The sequence below is a fragment of the Globicephala melas genome, chromosome 6 (assembly GCF_963455315.2).
Source record: "Globicephala melas chromosome 6, mGloMel1.2, whole genome shotgun sequence".
Taxonomy (NCBI): domain Eukaryota; kingdom Metazoa; phylum Chordata; class Mammalia; order Artiodactyla; family Delphinidae; genus Globicephala; species Globicephala melas.
Window position 1 is genome coordinate 53,325,617 of NC_083319.1, and position 19,727 is coordinate 53,345,343.

Here is a 19,727-nt window from a genome sequence, read left to right on the forward strand (position 1 = left end):
TCTCCACCCTCCATACCTACAAAGGTGGGAGCAGACTGCAAGTTTTTTGGAGGCAAGAACCATAGACTATTCAATATTTTCTCTTACAAAGCAAATAATGAAATAGTAGTTGATTGAAGGACCGTGGGAGGAGACTGCAAGTTTCTTGGAGGCAAGAACCATAGACTATTCAATATTTTCTCTTACAAAGCAAATAATGAAATAGTAGTTGATTGAAGGACCTTGTTAATTTCCTTTTATTAATGTACTTTTCCGTACCGACCCACCGAGAAAAACTGGTTAAAAAAAGACAGACCTGGGATTGGAAGAAATGAATTTCATTTCTCAAGAAGTTTCCAAGGGTGAAGTGCAGGGTAGACTACATTTCTGTGGAGTTTCACTCCCTAGAGTTCTCCTTCTCTCCCTAGGGTGCATGTGAGTGAAAATGTATGTTGGTTTAGAGGCTCTGCTTGGATAAATGTTTCAGAGCCCCTAAATCTGTCACAGTAGCTCTCAGGCTGAGCCAAGGTGAACAGTCACACAGTAATTGCTCCAGAGCCTCAGGTATCAGGCAGCACAAGCAGGAAGGTCCCTGGATTCCTGCTCACCTTATGCCCAGGAGCAGAGACATCACCCCACAGGCCTAGGAGGAGCTTTCCCCAAATGCTGTGTTTACCATATGGTAAAATTCCTTGTCAAACAGCAGAGCAATGAGATGTAAAACACAATTAGAGAAAAAAACAGTAGCACATAAAAATAACCAGTTCGCTCAGTGATGCTGGTGGTTGGTAGACTCCAGGTGAAAATCAGTAATCATTACAGAAGGCAACGTGGTGGTGGTGCTCAAAAAGTTTAGTGTACACGTCCTTTGTTTCAGCTACTCACTTCTAGAAGTATATGCCAAGGCACACTCACACAGAAGTATGAGGTTGTTCATGGCAGTTCAATTTTTAATTTTTAGCAGTTTATTTCTCATAATGAAAAATGTGGAAGAGAATAAAAATTCTCATCAGTTGGGAGCTGATAAGCGCCATCACGCAGTGGAGTGTTCTGTAGGTACTAAAATTACGCAGTAGATCTCTGTATACGCAAATGGAAAGGTGTCCGAGATACACTGCTTATAGTGACTGAGAGCGTGAACTTGGGAGCCAGTCTGCCTGAGCCCAAATGCCTGTGTGACACCAGGCAGATAGCTTCCCAGCTCTGTGCCTCAGTTTGCTCATGTATGAGGATAACAGTAATATTTAAGCCATAGGGTTATTGTAAGCACCAAAATAAGTTCATATATGAAGTGCTTCTAACAACATCAGACTCACAGTGAAGTACTAAACTATCATTATGTTAGCTATTATGAGTAGTAACAGTAGTAACTAAAAATAACTAATGCTAACTGCTTATTTCTGGGGCTTATACTTGTGGAGTTTGAGGTGAAAAAGTAGACTTTTCCATTTTCATTTTATATCATTTGAATTAGTTACAGTGAACACAGTACTTTTATTAAAAAGAATAATTAAAATCATTATTCAAAAGTATACGGGATAAGAAGACACTTGTTTTGCAAGTTTGACATGTAACAGGGACTTAACCAAAATCACAATTACTGACGGCTGTATATTTAATACATTAGAAACTGATTAATGTAAGCAATCCCTTACATTTAATCTCTTGTATCTGTAATGCATTTTACACTTAGCAAAATGTCTTCTCATTCATGAGTTGATTTAATCCAACTAACTGGTTTATTAATAAGTTCACTTAGTCCCTGTGAAGTGAATTTTCATATTGTTATTCCAAATAAAGAAGGGACGAGAGGGACTTCCCTGGCAATCCAGTGGTTAAGACTCTGTGCTTCCATTCCAGGGAGTGCGGGTTCCATCCTTGGTCGGGGAGCTAAGATCCCAAAAAGATCCTGCATGCTGTGCGGGCAAAAACTAGAAGAAAAAAAAAGGGGGAGAGAGTGAGAGAAAGTGAGAGAGAGTGGTTGAGAGGAAGTGAGAGAGAGTGGTTATTGGTATTTTTGGTTTTGTTGTTGTTGTTTTCTCCCTGCTCATGGCAAAGTTGGACAGGCTACGAAATTGAAGTTTAGAGTATTAACGGCTTGCTTAAGCTCAGACAGCTTCTGAGTAATAGAATGGACGAAAAACCAGGCTTCCCAAGGCGAAGGTCTTTCTGCCAAACCATGATTACCCTGTAAACTGGGCCACTACCATGATGACAAAATAGATTTATAATTCTACCCTACACATAAACACTATCAAGTATCTAGTTTGGTAGAAAGGTGGGTTTTTAGTGGGTCAGCAGGTGAGAACAGCCAAAAAGTCAGTTCTCTAAGTTTATAAAAAAAGCTTATAACTGCCCCGGGAAAAATATGACCTGTGTTAATGGCAACTGACACAATAGAATGTAGAGTTGGCTCCTATCCCAAACACCCTTGGGTAGGATAACACTAATAAGATATGACCCTAAGGTGAGATGATGAACAAATGAGATTGGCAGAGCCAAGAGTATAATTAAAGATAGTTGCTTTGGGATGTAGTTGAGGTCACCATAACAATGAACAAATTTAAAACAATAAGCCAAAGAGCCTGAGAACTACATCATCTTTGGCAAGTCGCTTTTCTCTCTGTTTTTCTCACCTCTGAAAGTGAGGAAGTTGGACTAGATGGCCTCTAAGGCCATCTGTTAATCCATTCATTCTACAAATAGGCACTGAGTGATTTTTTTTTTTTTTTAGTTCCAGGCACTGATGATACTAGTTGAGTAAAGATGGATGAGGTCACTTCTCTCAAGGAGTGGTGGGCGTTAGACAGCCAATAAACAAACAAAAATATCAGAGAGGAATAAGTGTTATCCATAGAATTAAAATAGGCTGATGGTAGAGAACATGACTGAATAAGTACTCTAGGTGGGTACCCTGGGAAGGATTCTCTGAGGCGGTGACTTTTTAGATAAGAAGAGAATATTGAATGTGCACTGTGAGAATGAGAGAGAAGCTCATTCTAGGCAGAGGAAGAGCTGGGTCAAAAACTCTAGGGAGGGAATGAGCCGGGTGTTGTGAGGAACCAAAGGAAGGGTTGGTAGACCAGAGCTAGGACATGTATGGTTCTGTAAATCATAAAACTTGGAGGATTTTAAGCAGTGGCGTGATCTGATTTATGCTTCTAAAAGTTTGCTGTGTGCAAGCTTGGAAGCAGGGATCCCAGGTAAGAAGCTACTGCAGTAGCCTAGAAGAAATATTATGATGTCTTTGTCTAAGGTAAGAGTCAAGAAAATGCAGAGAATTGGACAGATTCAAGGTATTTATGGGAGTAGAACCCATAGTGTTTGTAGATACATAGTTTTTGTGGGTAAAGTGAAAGAAATGAATCAAGGGTGACTGTCAGATTAGGAGCTTGAGCAAGTAGCTGGGTTTTGGTGCCATTTTCCAAAATGGGAAGAAAGAGGTATGTAAGGGGTAGTTAGGATGTTACGCTAAGCACTAGAGGCCTATTGAACATTTGTATGAAGATGTCAAGGAGGCAACTAGAGTCAGGAGTCCCGGGGATACAACACAGTTAAATGTCTGGGAGTCATTAGCATAAAAGTATGGACTAGATGGCATCACCTAAAGAGACCTGGTAGACAGAAGAGAAGAGGTGAGTACAGGATCCGGAAGCACTCTTACATTAGAGGTCAGGTTGAGGAGGTGGACCTAACACAGGAGGAGAGAAAAGAGTGGCCAACGGGATAGGAGGTAGCAGCAATATTGGGAGAGAGTGGTATCCAGGGAAACTCTAAGAAGCAGAAACCAATCCAGTGTATTAAATGCTGCTAGGAGGTCAAGTTACAATAATACCAGAAAGATCAAGTATGTGAGTCCACATAAAGGAAATCACGTTTAAGGATCCAGCTCTGTCTACAACTAGTTTCTATAACCTTGAGGGCTTGGGGAGGAACTCTCAACAATATGTTAGACGAGAGGTCTAGAGCGTTAAATTGAAAGTCCCATAGCGGGACAGTCTAGTGTGACTGTCCCCAAATGGAGAAAATCTCAGGCATCAAGAGGATAAAGAAACATGTGGTTTCAGCAGAGTCACTGAAACAAGGAGAAGGAGGTACATCAAGATAAATGTAATTATCATGATGCGTAGAATGGCTCTACATGCAGTAATTACAGAAATAAGGAGTATATGTAAATTGGCACCAGTCCAGAAGTAAAGTTTCTTGATAGTTATCATGTAACTACTAGAGTTTTCACCTCTAATAGTTGGGTATGTGGCACAAACTTAAGAATGATTCTTCTGGGCTTCCCTGGTGGCGCAGTGGTTGAGAGTCCGCCTGCCAATGCAGGGGACGCGGGTTCGTGCCCCCATCCGGGAAGATCCCACATGCCACGGAGCGGCTGGGCCCATGAGCCATGGCCACTGAGCCTGCGCGTCTGGAGCCTGTGCTCCGCAACGGGAGAGGCCCGCGTACCGCAAAAAAAAAAAAAAAGATTCTTCTTTGGGCTAGAACTGTCTTCAGAATTCGTAAGAATTCGTGAAGCTGATTATTCTGAGGACATACGTCAGCATGAACCTAACAGCTCTACCTTAAAATGGGTACGAATTTAATAGTGGGGAGAGGAGACCATGATAAGCAATACGGTGGGGAAATAGAGTCCAAGGTGCAGAAATAGCAGGAAGAGCTTTAGGAACCCACCCACATTAGGAACCCACCCACATATCTCACAGTGAATTTTTTGTTGTTTGTTTGTGCTGCCGTAATAGAAATTATCTCAATCTTCTCAAGACTTCAATACACATTTACACAAATAAATACGTCACGTGCTTAGAGAACACTCTGTAGGTCCTGACACATAGGAATCTCCCAATTAAAAAGCCAACTCATCACCCAGTTACTCTACAGTGCACTTTACAGTTGACAAGCCAAGTGTAAGCACACAGAGCTTCCAGCATTCTAACTTTTACAATATGAACAGAAAACCAGTGATGGCTTGACAGTTGAAGAAAGCCTCTACCATAAAAGATAGAGACATCAAAACAGAAGCAAGGAGGAAAGAAAACTCAAAAAAAAAGAGAGAACGCACTAAAAAGAAGAAAATTTAAAAAAACATATTTAATGACCTCAGAAAGAGAAGATAAGCTATCATTAAAACAAGGTCAGGATGCTATTAAGAAAAAGGAATAAGCAGACATTATTATTAGGATAAGAAAGCATTCTTAGAAATGTAAATATGAGAGCTAAAATTACACGGATAAATATACATTTATATGCGTATTGTATATATATGGCAAATAGGAACATACCTCAAAACCTTTAAAAAATGGGACAGAAAAAAAGAAGAAACCAGAAGGCCAATCCCAGAGGCCCAACAGCCTACCGTAAGGATCCACAAGAGAAAAATGTCAAGAGAAATAGTACAAGAACATTTTCTGGACCTGCAGAAAAGTCCTCCCGAACACCCAGCACAATAAATGAAAAATACCAACCACTGCTGTAAAATTTCAGAATACCAGGAAGATAGTAAAAGACAGGTCCCATGTAAACGATCGAGGATAAGAGGGCAGTGAACACTGTACCCAGGGCTATCAAACTAGAATACAAACACTTGCTAACATTTAAGATCTAACAATTATTTGTCTCCCATTCACCTTTTCTCAAGAAGTCTTCTAAAGGATTGGCTTCCCCCTAAAGCAATAAGGTACACCCAAAAGAAGTGATATCCAGAAAATGAGGAATCAGTACAGAAAGGAGATATGGGAAATTCCCTTGACGATACTGAAAATCCATCCTACTATGACAGCAGGTACAGGTATAGTAAACAAGCAAAATCCAGAGGAAAATGAGAGCACAGGGACATGCAGGAGAAAGAGTTCTAGTGTAAAAGAAAAAACCAATTGCTTATCGGGTAAACTTGCTTGTGTAGAAAGTTTTCTCAAAGGCTGTGCTGCTTCAGTTTGGGAACGTGGATACGAAAGCCAGACGGGCCGGGCTCAAATGCTGCCTCTGCCACAATGATCTTACATCCCCACGAAGCACAGGCAGCCTCCCGGTGCTTCATGTTTCCCGTCTATAAAATGTGGATCGTGATGTACCTACTGCACAGAGCTTCTTAAAAAATTAAATACATTGCTTAATGGGTTAAAATAGTGTTTTGAATATTACAGGCTCTCGGAGGGACTGAAAAAACATTAACAACGTGTACAGAGAAAAGTAAGTACATTTCTAAAACATAAGTAATTTATCAGCTCTAGGAAAAAAAAACAATTGAATAAGAAAGGAAACGTAATGATAATAGACTCGGCTCAACAGTGAATATTCCATTGTCAGATAACACAAATAGTAAAAACTGTAGTGTAAAAAATTAGAAGGATGGAGGAAGGGTAAAGGGATATGACCTACCTCAGAGGTAGGCATTCTATGTAGAATGAGGAATATTAACATGAATGAAGAAGTATGTTTAAAATAGTCCTGAAAGAACAGGACATGGGTAATGATGGCCCTTTGGGTAATAAGTGACTGAGTGAGTGAGACAGATGCAGGGGGACCAGGGGCTGCTCTGCTTCTGGGTTTCCAGAGCACCAGCTTCCACGAGGGATCTGAGGGTGAGGGGGTCCACCATGGGGTTGGCACTGCTGGGAACAATGCTAGGAAGGGAAGAGTTGCCCTCCTTAGCATTCCATCATACAAACCCCGAACATGGGTCTCGCCTATTCTGGGAAGGTTCTTTTCTGGTCTGGAATAGGGCCTGAAGGGCAACCCAATCCTAAAAATTCATAGGGGAGAGCTTCCCTTTGTGACCTCCACCGCCTAGGACATAGGCACCGCCTAGGACATAGGCACTGCCTAGGACATAGGATAAGCTTGGCTCGACACTACCACCATTCATTTTAAAAAAAAATTACATTTTGGTTTGAAATCATAGTTTCTAAAACAGCAAGTCATGACAAAATTGATATTTGAAGGCACCTGACCAACACATAAATAAAGCAATCAATATCCCTGTTGTGCTCTGAAATTAAACAGATGAAAAGGATTGTGTCCATGACAAGTAGAAGAATGAGAGAGACGGCGTAGAGGGTGAAGCTTAAGTGAGACCTGATATTGCCTGGGCTCCAGCTGATGTTTCAAAGCCAAGCCAAGCGGTGAGTACCCTGACGACCGCCCCCAGGTATCAGTGCTGGCTGGCACGCTTCCACCCCAGTGACCCATCCCTGGGCTTTGCCTTCATCCCTGGTACTCAGGTATCCTTGTGGTACTCAGCTCCCACACTGTCTTGTCTTTTTTTTTTTTTTTTTTTTTGCGGTACGCGGGCCTCTCCCGTTGTGGAGCACAGGTTCCGGACGCGCAGGCTCAGCGGCCACGGCTCACGGGCCCAGCCGCTCCGCGGCATGTGGGATCTTCCCGGACCGGGGCACGAACACGTGTCCCCTGCATTGGCAGGTGGACTCTCAACCACTGCGCCACCAGGGAAGCCCCCACACACTCTGTAAGGGCTGAATAAAACCACAAGCCTAGCCAGCATGGAGGAAGTCACTTAATAAGCACTTTCCTATCTGGGGGCACAGATGTGTTTGGATTTCAGTGAAGGAAGTGAAATTTCAACAGCTGAGTTCAAGAAAGCTGCTGCAGAAACCCAGAGGGAGATGTAGGGTCTTGTGTTTTGTACCGTATCTTGGCAACCCTCCTGGCTGCTGCTGACCCATGGCAGAGGCCCGGCTCCTTTTGCAATGGGCCTCGAGGTGATCTTATTTCCAACCGTGTCAAAAGTGTGCTATAGTCACGGGACTCCTTGCTTGGGTCACAGAAACACCAAGACACCACCTGAGAATGAAATCCCACAGAAAATAGAAACCAGTAGACATTTCACGGCACCCATGGGAAGTGAGGATTCCTCACCTCCTCATTCCTCACACTGAAGAAACAAAATAAGTGCAGATGAATTTTTTTTTAGAACATCTGAAATCCTGAGTAAATGGCCTTGGATTTACAATGCCCATGGATTTTTGGTGTTTTAAGCATTTTCCTATAAAAGGGATTCACCCCAGCCATTTTTTCTAGACAGTACTTCACTTTCTCACTTTTTTCCCTCTAGGTTACAGCTATGATAAAAAGAAGGGAGACTGAGGAAGGGAACAAATATTTATCATGGCCTAGAAGCTTTGCCTGTATACCATGCTCCTTCTCACAAATGCAAACACAGACCTTTGCTTCCTCTTACGCACTGCCACTAACAAAGAGATTACATTCCATTTATTCATGGAATTCATCGAGGACGATACCATCAATTCAAACTGTGAGTGAATGCGCTCATCTCTTGGTTATCAAGATGCCAAGTATTTAAAACTCTTCATTATTCGTTGTTTCTTACCTTGCCCAATGAAAGTTGGCAAGCACTGTTATCCTCACTTAATAACCCACGTTACCCAGGGAATAGCCTGGATTAGAAGCTATGATACTCAAAGCTCCTGGATAAGCGCTCTGAGTCTCCTGTCTAGACTCGATGAATAATTCACAGGTCTAGTTGGTGGGTGTCCAGTTAGAAGCCTGGCAGAGTTGATTGCTTCAGAGCCAAGACATCCAGGGCCTTACTCTTGCCTCATTTTCCTCCTTTCTCTCCGACTGCTTCTTCTTAAGGGAAATCCTCTCATTTCCCTATTCTTTTAAGAGTTGGTACAGCGCAAGATTCTGGTGCCAGCCCTCTCCTTGGTTATTCTCTTCACTCATTCAGCCAAAGAGCACTTGAACTCCTAGCACATGGGCATGGCAATTGCCTGTCGGCTTTCAGGTCTATTTCTGGCTCTTGCCCTGTTCTGCTGTGTACTATAGGCTCCCTTGCCCTCTAGCTTCTGGTGATTACTTCCAACTTATGGGAGGTACGGTGTAAAATTGGAGGGAGGGAAAAAGAAAGAAGACCAGATATTTCTTTCTCTCCCTCTTGCCCATCCTTCCTGTGAGCTTCAGCTCCTGGATCTCACTGGTCAACCCTCTGCACAGCCCCTACATGGTTCTAGCTCCTGTCAGATGATGGGTTCCCTTCCTCCACTGCCCCTCCAGCCCTAGTGGTGGTAGCAGCTTCCAGCTATTACCAACCTGTGAGTTGCTTCCTTTCTCCCTGTTTGGCTTGCCAGCTTTTCCATCACCCTTTTAACCTATTATCTGTATTAAATTATTAAACCCCATCTGCGTGCAAGATTTAGAGGACTGTTTTCCTGGCTCTATCCTGACTGACACAGACACCATTCTTAGTTACAAGCTACAGAAACCACCCTTGACATGTTGGCAGGAAAGGATTTTACCACGAAAGCTATTGGAGAGATCAAAGAATCTCCGAGAGGACCCCAGAACCCGGCTCCGAGACTACAAGGGAAAGAACAGTGCTCGAAAATCTCCAGGTGACACTGTGTGGGGGAAGCCATGCTCGATGTCTTGGGTCGTGCCATGTGTACCAGCAACACTGGATGCTGCAAGGTGCCGTTCAAACTGTTGTCCCTGCTGCCATCTGTCAACAGAATCAAATCTGGGCATCTCCTACTTCTTCATGACATTAGCTTCCAATTTAGAGAGTGTGGAGATGGGTACATCTAATGCTCAATGCCCAGGTCATGTGCCCAACCCTGGCCACAAGTGTATCTGACATTTTCCATTCCTGTCATGGGAGATGGGCTCTTTATAGGCAGAATTCCCTAAACATATGATAGAGATTTGGATGCCTGAGTAGACCTTGAGACAAGGATTCAAGTGTAAGTGGTTTCTTTGGGAGTTGTGAAAATCCCAGGAATCACTGGTAAGGAAGTGGGGAAAGGAAGGGAGGGTAACTTATCAATCGAGTTATTGCTATGAGGTAACTAGATCTAAATCCTCTACGGGGGACTTGGAGCCAGTGTAGAAGACATGTCTCAGAGTCATTCCAGGGCCTAGGAGCTGAGTTATTTATACACCAGCTCTACCCCAAGCTGCTGAGAGCAGCTGGGGTGGGCCCTAATTCTCCTGCACTCCCGGCTTCCCTCCCCTACTAGTGAGCTGAGTGGCCCTCATCAGCCAGAGCAAACCTTCAGGCAAATCAAAGCAGTGGGGAGAGCAGCTGAAAGTTGGGCAGGTGTAAGCTGAAAAGGTGAGGGAGAGATGATGTGACAGGGAACCTACCACATCAGCCACGGCGGATAAGAAGAGCAAAGGTCCACTAGGAACTGCTCAGCGCTGAAGATATGACAGTGGATAAGAGAGAAGCATTCCTGGCTAAGCTCATGGTCTCAAGACCCAGACATGACAACAGGCAAGTACAATATACAGTGGGACAAGAGCAGTAATAGAGGCAGCCCTCGCAGCTAGAGGTAGACCTCAAGCCTCTAAGACCCAGGAGCACAGAGACAGCAACCTACTCATTTTCCCATCCCCACTGCCTAGGAAGGGTACCTGTTCACTACATGTTTTCCGGCCCAAGACTGACCTGCGAGGCACAGTTCTGGTGTGTTAGATTCATGGTTTCTATGTAGGTGTGTCTCTATTTTACAGGGAAGAAAGTTGAGGCCCTCGTGATCACTCCTCACCACCTGACTACCCCGAGTGATTCTTCGCACTTCAGCTGTGATGTAATTTCTCCAGAAGTTTTGCCTGCATCTCCAAGCCTGGGCTAACCTACCGGAGAACGTACGCTCTGGAGTGTCACCGGCAACTCATTCTCAAGCATCCTCCCGAGCTAAGCTCTTAGAGAGCAGGAACCATATGTCCGTTTTGTTTAGCAACGTACACTCAGCATCCAGGCCACAGCTGGCGCTTTCTCGATGTGCAAGCCTCCTTTATACTGATGATTTTTGGAATGATGTGAATAAATGAATAAGGCTCAGAGAGGTTGAGTAACCTGACCAGTCACACAGCTAAGACATGGCAGAACTGAGGCTTGAACTGCAGTCTGTCTGAGCCCCAAATATCTCCTATGCCTTGCTGAGCATTAAGCAACTTATCTGTCTATGGCAACTAGAAAATTTAACTTGGCTTAAAGGTTGCTGCTCTAAGGTCAGAAGTCATGGGGCAGGAAGTGGCTAAGAACTTCCCATATTCATGAGGCTGAGGAAATATCAAGCAGAACTCTGGACCTAAAGCTGGAAGAAGGTTTTTACAGGATATGGCAGGATGGGACAACCTTTAAAATTCCCTGAAATTAGAACATTCTGTAACACCATACACAAAAATAACCTCAAAATGGATTACAGACCTAAATGTAAGACCTGATACTCTAAAACTCTTAGAGGAAAACAGAGGCAGAACACTCTGACATAAATCACAGCAATATCGTTTTGGATCTGTCTCCTAGAGTAATGGAAATAAAAACAAAAATAAACAAATGGAACCTAATTAAACTCAAAGCCTTTTGCACAGTAAAGGAAACCATAAACAAAACGAGAAGACAACCTACAGCATGGGAGAAAATATTCACAAAGCAACTGACAAGGAATTAATCTCCAAAATTTACAAACAGCTCATGCAGCTCAATATCAAAAAAACAAACAACCCAATCAAAAAATGGGCTGAAGACCTAAATAGACATTTCTCCAGAGAAGAAATACAGATGGCTAGATTCTCAACATCACTAATCATTAGAGGAATGCAAATCAAAGTTACAAGGAGGTATCACCTCACACCGGTCAGAATGGCCATCATCAAAAAAATCTACAAACAAGAAATGCTGGAGAGGGTGTGGAGAAAAGGGAACCCTCTTGCACTGTCTGTGGGAATGTGAATTGGTACAGCCACTATGGAGAACAGTATGGTGGTTCCTTAAAAAACTACAAATAGAACTACCATATGACCCAGCAATCCCACTACTGGGCATATACCCTGAGAAAACCATAATTCAAAGAGAGTCATGTACCAAAATGTTCATTGCAGTTCTATTTACAATAGCCAGGAGATGGAAGCAACCTAAGTGTCCATTGACAGATGAATGGATAAAGAAGATGTGGTACATATATACAATGGAATATTACTCAGCCATAAAAAGGAACGAAATTGGGTCATTCGTAGAGACGTGGATGGACCTAGAGACTGTCATACAGAGTGAAGTAAGTCAGAAAGAGAAAAACAAATGTTGTATGTTAACGCATATATGTGGAATCTAGAAAAATGGTACAGATGAACCAGTTTGCAAGGTAGAAACGGAGACACAGATGTGGAGAACAAATGTATGGACACCAAGGGGAGAAAGCAGGGGCGGTGGGTGGTGGTGGTGGGATGAACTGGGAGATTAATAAGAACCTGCTGTATAAAATAAATAAAATTCAAAAAAGAAAAGATACACGCACCCCAAATGTTCACTGAAGCACTATTTACAATAGCCAAGACCTGGAAGCAGCCTCAGTGTCCATCAACAGATGAATGGAAGATGTGGTACATACACACAATGGAATACTACTCATCCATAGAAAAGAATGAAATAATGCCATTTGCAGCAACATGGATGGCCCTGGAGATTATCATACTACATGAAGTAAGTCAGACAGAGAAAGACAAATATATGATATTGCTTATATGTGGAATCTAAAAAAATGGTACAAATGAACTTATTTATGAAACAGAAACAGATTCACAGACTTAGAAAACAAATTTATTGTTACCAAAGAGGAAAAGTGGGGGGGGAGGGATAAATTGGAGTTTGGGATTAAAATATACACACTACTATATATAAAATACATAACAAACAAGGACCTACTGCATAGCACAGGGAACTATACTCAATATCTTATAATAACCTATAATGGAAAAGAATCTAAAAAAGAATATATCTATATATATATCTGAATCACTTTTCTGTGTACCTGAAACTAACACATCATTATACATCAACTATATTTAAATAAAGATCATACCTGTTTTTCTGAAAACTGGTGAGTTCACCTGAATGGAGAATATTGGAGGAAGAACATTCTCTGCAGGATAGTGAATGAACACAGGCATTACGTGAAGTGTCCTGGAGAAGGATGCGGGAAGTCTGGACAGTGGCAGTGGGTATGCAGGAGACAGAGGGGCAGAGCGTATACACACTGCTGTATATAACGTAGAAAACCAACAAGGACCTGCTGTACAGCACAGGGGACTCTACTCAATCTTCTGTAATAACCTAAAAGGGGAAAGAATTAGAAAAAGAATGGATACATGTATAACTGAATCACTATGCTGTACACCTGAAACTAACACCACATTGTTAATCAACTGTACTCCAATATAAAAATTTTTAGAAAAGACTTAACTTTCTAAGGTTTTTAATCTCTAGGTAAAAATGTTCCGTCTAGCACCAGAAATGATTGACATCATTAGCTTACTAAACCAATTTTAAAATACTGGAAGTAAAGTGATTGTAAGCAGCTGATACATCATTTTTTGCTCCTTTAAGACACTGCAGAAAAAGCCATGACCCACTTCCAGATGTTCACGGAGCCCCATTCAAAATGCAGGGGAAGAGGAGAGATGGTTTCAAAATCTCCCGTCAAAGCAATTCTTCTTCTGCCTTATTTATCAAGTTCTCATTCTCTCCTCTTGGCAAAATCAAAGAAAGTCATCCATCCTCCTCGCATGCACTTTCCACACTTCCTTGATTCTAAAATAGCCAAGAAGCAGCATAGATTTATTAACAGCTTTTTGGTATGGGGAGGCCAGAGAAGGAAAAGACACGGAAAATGCGACACGAAATGTTCACAGGGATTACAATGCACATAGCCCGATTTCAGAGTGTTAAAATGTGGCCCCAAGAAAGCCTTAGAAGTGAAAGCACATGCTAATTAAATATAAAGTCTTCAAGTAGTATTAATGAAGAGCCTATATATTTTGTCCAAGTGAGACTGCTAGATGTAACCAAAAAAAGTGGGAACAACAAAAAGAGCTTTCACAGAAATTAGTTTTGAAGAAGTAAATATGCATTTTAAAATTTCCTTGCAGCATGTTAAGTATTCAGATTTGTTTCTGAAAACTGGTAAATTGATTAGATCAATCAATATTTACATGTATAATAATACAGGTGCTTTGACAATCAGTGTAAACTTTTCTTGGTAAAACTGAAGTAGGACCTAATTTCTATGTTAGCTCTTTTTCTTCTGGAGAAACGTATGTCTGTGCCCCATCGGCTTTTAAATGGAAACCCATAAATGCAGCAAATCAGCTTAACAGTTCATCAGTCACCCTTTGACTCGATCGCTGATTCAGAAATTCAGACGCAAACACTGGGTTGTAGTCATCTGGTTCTCACCACTTCAATATGTTCCAGCAAAGTCCACTCACAGTGCCCACCCATAGGGTTAGAAGGGCAGCCTAAGGCAAAACGTCTTTCTCAAAGGATCAGTATTTCATGAACCCCTCAAAGATCAATATATAATCTAAGATACCACAGGGAGAATTAAAATCAGGACAAAGACATTGAATGTATATACCAAATTAAGAGAAAGTGTGGAAGAAAACACTAAGATCAAGAATACATGCCCAAAAGTTACAGCACGTAGACTAGGAATAGAAAATACACTGATTTTCTGTTGCCCGGTCTTCTGGCCATAGCTGATCCCTAATCAACCTCAGAGCCAGATGCATCCTCAGAATCCATCTTAACATACTTTTTCAAAAAGCCACTCCAGACAACTGGAAATAGAACCGAGACAGAATTCTTTGCCCCCACTGCTGAAGATTGAATATTTTAAGCCATGGATATCTCCCATTATCTCGTACCTTGGCTACGCTTACCTACATCCTTGAATGTGCCAGGCAAGTTCAAGTATCTGTGCCTTTGTTTATTCTGTTTCCTCTATCTGTAGAAATCTTAGGTATCCTTTGTGGCTCTATACAAAAATTTCCACTTTTATGAGGCATGCCCCATTCATATCCTCTAACCATAATAAATTGTTTGTAGTTCTTCATTTACTTCATGAGTTCCAGCTAGAGGAGCCTAAAGGATGTAAAAGAAAAATTTTACCAGATAATGACAGTAATCATTATTATTATATATAACATTATTTACATATAAAATATATTTCAGCCCAAATACAAAGCTAGAGACGGAAATAATGATGAGAGTTATGAACTACATCTCCCCCCCTTTTTTTAAATAAAGCTGTAGCTTCTACTGTAAAGTCAATATATGAAAGTTTAGATAAAGCCTGAATTCCTATTGTAAAATGTAACAAGGATAGAAATTCAAACATAGTATCACTTTGTTTTGAGCTATAAAAACCCTATCAAGGCAAAACATCTTACTTCACAAAAGTTACTTTAAAAGTTAGCAAATTCTCGTTCAGTCATTCCCACCATGGGCTGACGCCCAGAATCATAAGAGGGACTTTTGTAGAGTATAGATTCCTTGGCCTCATACTTGGCCTGTGAGCCAACATCTTCCGGGAGTGGAACAAAGAACCAGTATTTTATAAAAGCTCCCCCAGGTGAGCTGAAGAACAACCATGTTTATTGTCTTGGCTAATGGTTCGCATAACTGTCTGAGCTGGACATATCAGTAAATGTTCTTTACAAGGATACATCAATGAACGTAAGAATCTGGGCTCACAATATTTGAATTCCATTTATGCTGTCAGTTTCAGGGAAGATACAGGCACTGACCTTGCTCCTTTTGTTACTTTGGCGCTGTAGTGGTGGCAGAGAACAGACTGGAAAAAGTTTCAAGTCTTCAACAAATTTCTGAAGAATAAAATGTTGACTGAGCTAAAACGAAATGTCTTATGGTTGTCTTGAGTCTAAACAAGAAAATATTAGGAGGCAAAACTTTGTTAAAATTCAATTTGACTGATTTACCCAACCATGGATACAAGCTGTTTTTCACACTTTAAAAGGCAATGTGAAAGTCTGGTTTTTTTCTTTTTTGTTTGTTTCACATGTCAATCACCAAAAGAGCTTAGTTTTTAAGACTTTGGTTACATGATGACCACATCTTCAATGAGGAAAGAACTTGGTTGTGTTCAAAGAAATAAAAATTAACAGTAATAGAGTTTTTAAAAATTAGAATCCCTGCAGATCTAATTTACAGCTGATTTGGGGAGAATAATTCATACCATAAAGTAAAAGGAGATTTGAACTTAGTAGACTCCATTAATTGGATGTTTTCTGACAATTCTCTAAGTGCCACTCTATGTAAATATGTTTTCTATGCATGCATGCCCCAGTGGGAACCAAGGACACTAGGGATACAAATGAGTAAGTTGACTCAAACCTTAACAAAAAATGAGAAAGGCATCTGACTCTCAACATATTAAACTTAACATAGCCTTGGGACTTCCTTGGTGGTGCAGTGGTTAAGAATCTGCCTGCCAGACACGGGTTAGAGACCTGGTCCAGGAAGACCCCATGTGCTGCGGAGCAACTAAGCCCGTGTGCCACAAGTACTGAAGCCCGCGCGCCTAGAGCCTGGGCTCCGCAACAAGAGAAGCCACCGCAATGAGAAGCCCGCGCACTGCAACGAAGAGTAGCCCCCGCTCGCCTCAACTAGAGAAAGCCCGTGCGCAGCAAAGAAGACCCAATGCAGCCAAAAATAAATAAACTAAAATTTTAAAAATAAACAGACTTAACATAGTCTTGAATAGCGTGGCTGGTAGGTAATAACACCAATGTGCATTTAAGAAGAATATTTGAAATTCCATTGCAAACCATTCATTTCCATGAATCTCTCTTCTGTGTTCTATCTTTTGTTGTATTTGACAAGTAAGCTCAGAGATAAAAATAATACAAACCCACCAGCTTCCTGAGTCCAACCAATAAAGGTAGACTTTCCCCATCCCTGCAATGTGTCAATCTCCCTTTTAGGTTAAGGCAAATTTGACAGTACACAGGGAGATTGTTTTAAAAACCATGGTTGTGCTAAGCGTGGGAAATAGAATCTTATAATACTAAAATTCTTTTTGTTTCTCACATAAGAATTTACAGCTTTCACAATGCATGAATATGGTTTTTGGAGTAAAGGTGAAACTGCAACATACTCACATGTAGCAGGGCAGCCAAGAGGATCTGGGCAAGTTTCCATATTTGCTCTGTACGTATGTAGTACAGACCACATTAGAAAGGAGAGGACTTATTGGGGCACGTTGTATTTTCCAAAAATGGCCACGTTAGTATCTCCAGTCCCACATGTTCTTGTAGAACTTGCTACTTACCCATCAAGAGAGAGAGTCCAGTTTTCCTCTCTCGGCACCTGGGCAATGCTTTGCGACCACCTTGAGTAAGAGAATGTGAAGGAAGTGATGCTGTGTGACTTTCAAGGTTAGGTCATAAAAGCTGATACAGCTTCCACCTGGCTCTCTCTTGGGACACTCACCTTTGGAACCCAGCCACCATACTGTGGGGAAGATGAGCAGCCGTATGAAGGACCACACGTAGGTGTTCCAGCCACGGCCCCACGTTGGTCCCAGCCAACGGTCAGCATCAACCACCAGACACGCGAGGGAGTGCCCTTCAGATGATTCCACCTTCCGCCCGCCAGTCACCCCACCTGATGCCAAGCAGAGAAGGGACAAAATGTCCCCACCCACCCCACCCCACCCCACCTGCAAATCTGTGAGCAAAATAAACACTGTCATTATTTTAAGTTGCTGTTTTGGAGTGGTTTGTTCTACAGCAACTGGAATACTTGTCAAGTGTCTTGATTCTATTTCATCTTCTGTCAACAGCTGAAGTCACTTTTCGCCAGGAAAACCACCTAACAATCATTTAAGGATGACTCCATCTACAATGATTCATATATTATGGTACCTGACTCTCCCATAATAACCGCCCTTTATCTACTAGGCATTTGGTCACTGTTGGACTGCCATCATGTGAGAGAGCTATGCTTGTTTAACTTAGACAGTGCAAATTTTCTTTAAAAATTATAAAATTAATCCATACTCATGAAAATTCAAACTACAGATTTTTAGTAAAAGAAAAGAAAAAAAGTCCCACTTTGATAGTTAACTTCCACTCAATCCCACATCTTTTTGAGGTAACCACACCAAATCCAGTGTGCATCCTTTCAGACCCTTCTCTGCCTTTCTTTACCTTTATACGCACACACTCACACACTCCTAAACACGTGTCTTGGACATTTACCTCCGTAGATCATGAGTTTCTTTTTAGTATGTTGTTAAAGCACAATCATCATACATAATATTGATGAGAATTATGATCGAGACAGAAAGATGATGACGATGGTTGCCATGTTTGAGTTCTGACTCTGTGCCAGGTAATGCAGAACATGGAGACCTTGAAACTGGCAAATACTCAAAAGACAGGGCTTTTGTTTCTGGAAAACCAGTTGTTAAATTTACCAGCAAGGACCATGTTTGTCTTTGCGTATTAATACACCCCCAGCACCTAGGACAGTGTCTAGCGCATGGAAGGCTCTCAATAAATATTTGTTGAATGAACAAATGAATGAATGTTTTAATCACAGCTTCACACAGTATTCTAATTGATGTACTTCTGAAATGAATGTGACCTACCAGTTTTATGAATGAGCTTAATTCCAAAATATAACTGCTATTTATTCTTTGTTTTCAGACATTTCTTTACCTGGATAATTGGATTACCCTCTCTGTGGGTCACCAGAGCCAATGGCATGGCTGGAGCATGCATTTCACAGGAAGGCACAGTTCCCCAGTGGTCAAGTGTTCATGCAAAAATAAATTCATACCTCATAATCAAAAAGTACCATCCTTTCTTCCTTCGTATCTTTTGACAGCTTTTGTTATATTAATGGTTTCTTAGGAGCGACCTGGTCAAGGGGAAAAAAAACATACTGAAGTACACTTATACTGTGGGTATATGTGTATTCACACAAGCAAACCTGGGCATAGCTAGATCTTTCTGGAGGAATCTACATACATATATAATAAATAATATCTTCTTTAAACAGAACTGGTAGGAGGGTTGGTAGGAGATGAGGAAGAAAGCATGAATAATGAAACATAAAAAGGATAAGAATCCAGGCTTTGTTCTCTGTCAGCAGAAGAAAATCATACCTGCAAGGTGGTTATCTCCAAAATTAACCAACTACCCAGATAAATATAAGCAACTTATGTACTTTAGGCCTAAAAGACTCAAGGCAGTGTGGTAACGATCAGGTGGGGAACGAAACCATTCCCGAGAGCAAAACTATGGACATTATTTAACCCTCGTAACATGCTCCAGGTTTCAGGTCACTGACAATAATCATGATTTGTAGAATGATAGACGTCTACATGGCACTTCCGCAATTCCATCTCTCCTCAAAATACAAGTGCTTCGCAAAGCATATTTATCTTTGCAATTAATCTTCTTGGCTTAAAAGAAGATTGTGGGCTCCAACAAATTCTTTTGCATCAGGCTGATCTGAAGGAGATGAAGGACAGTGGTATTGGTGTGGGTTTACTCACCAATTATTCTTTAAGGCTGCTCCCTTCCAATGCTGGGCTAACAAACAGGCATTTAGTTGAATTTTTTTTTCTTGCCCTGTTTTTTGGGAAGTTCCAAGAAACATTAGGAATCTCTGTTCTGTCTCTATGAAAAAAACTCATTAGGGTGTTATAAATGATGGTGTGGCTTTCATTTATGAGAGTCATATATCACCACTGGAAAGTAGATATCCTGTGATTCCTTGCTTCTGAGACATAGCAATAATTTCCACCACTGAAAATGCAGTCATCATTCTGGTGGTACTTTCAAAGGCACTGGAAAAACGCAAAGAAGTGAGGAGAAAGCCATGTATTCCCCCTGTAGAAATCAAAGAGAATGAAATTAAGGGAATGTCTAAGAAAATTTCTAGCATGTCA

The 19,727-nt window shown here is 41.4% G+C and overlaps 1 protein-coding gene across 1 annotated transcript in view; it reads right to left on the reverse strand.

The window, feature by feature from the left end:
* Nucleotides 1-239: 239 nt before the first annotated feature.
* Nucleotides 240-19,727, reverse strand: part of LOC115863855 (uncharacterized) — a 130,735-nt gene continuing 111,247 nt past the window's right edge. The window contains exons 7-10 of the mRNA XM_070045837.1: nucleotides 19,332-19,668; nucleotides 15,553-18,691; nucleotides 12,828-14,887; nucleotides 240-1,910 (exon numbers count right to left, since the gene is read on the reverse strand). The gene's annotated coding sequence lies outside the window, so the exon portion shown is untranslated. The remainder of the gene's footprint in view (nucleotides 1,911-12,827; nucleotides 14,888-15,552; nucleotides 18,692-19,331; nucleotides 19,669-19,727) is intronic.